At 28.8% G+C, this 1193-nt stretch overlaps 2 protein-coding genes across 3 annotated transcripts in view; both read right to left on the reverse strand.

The window, feature by feature from the left end:
• The window catches only part of LOC106681432 (venom serine protease 34), a gene marked incomplete at its 3' end in the record, with an annotated part of 39060 nt that overhangs the window by 26401 nt on the left and 11466 nt on the right, over positions 1 to 1193 (reverse strand).
• The window catches only part of LOC106681431 (venom serine protease-like), an 18457-nt gene that overhangs the window by 4353 nt on the left and 12911 nt on the right, over positions 1 to 1193 (reverse strand). The window lies entirely within an intron of this gene.

The following is a 1193-nucleotide window of genomic DNA, read 5'->3' on the forward strand; positions in this document are numbered from 1 at the left end:
CTTCAAATAGGGCTGCTCACAATCTTATAGTTATAACATTTAACATGGTGAAACATTTAACATTTAACACAACATTATGAATACCCCTATTGTAGCATATATTTTTATTATATAATGTTATTTATCACTATAAACTGAATAGATATAATAAGTAAATAATTAAATCACTAATCCAATATGTAAATAAATAAATATATTTATTTGTATCAAACTTTCAATTAATCTATGAGCATCTCTAAATCTTGCAATTGCAAAGCAGATCTGTTTGTGATAACATAAAAGCTCACTTATTACTTGTTGAAGCAACATTGAATAAAAATTTTATAATTTTATTAGTTTATTCAGTTTGTAAAATCGATTTTTTTTTTCCGATCCCTCTAAAACAGAAATAAAAAGTGAATTTATAAGTGTATTACTGTGAAAAATAAAGTAATTCGTGTTGGGTCTTACCTTTTACTACCTTTGGTATTTTAAGGTTACCTGTTATGTTTAATGTTATATATGAGCTATCCATTCTAAAAAGGAGCCATAAAATCGATTTACTTTAACTATATTATATTTGTTTAGTAAAAGAAAACCTGATATATGATTGTAAACAAAAGCGACGCTATCTTTTGACGCGTAAGGAGGGGCAATTTCCGATCGCTAGCAATGACGGCATTGTTTTGCAGTTTTAGTTTTCCCCGCAGCTTTACAAGGTCCATGGTAAGACCATGGCAGACTGTTGGCCAAGCCGCTTCTCTCACACAGTGGCCACTGTTCGACGTGCTGCCAGAACCTCTCAGCTGCCGCCTGGTGAGATTAGATATAAACAGTTGCTCAAGGCACATTCATCGACAGTTTTCTTTTGTTCTTTATTATAAAATTAGTTTAAATGTTAAGTTGGTTTATATTTTATTTATTAATGCATAAAATTAATTTGTTTTACAATTCTTTCTTTTCTTTATATATATATATAAGGGTCGCTGTGTTTCAATCTAACAGGTTATTACCTAAACCATTATGTTTATTGTTTATTTTTATCAATTTTCTTAATATCTTCCTTTTACATTTTACTTTAACATATCTACTTTACCTATCTGTTCTAACTTTTACACCTACCTCTTTACCATATTTATAACTAATTTTAATGAGTGATTTCCTACAATTTATTAATATAGTTCTGTATCTATAGGGTTTTTTTTTAAGCCCGA

The sequence above is a fragment of the Halyomorpha halys genome, unplaced genomic scaffold (genome assembly GCF_000696795.3).
Source record: "Halyomorpha halys isolate HHAL.00 unplaced genomic scaffold, Hhal_1.1 Scaffold338.1, whole genome shotgun sequence".
In the NCBI taxonomy this organism is placed as follows: Eukaryota; Metazoa; Arthropoda; class Insecta; order Hemiptera; family Pentatomidae; genus Halyomorpha; species Halyomorpha halys.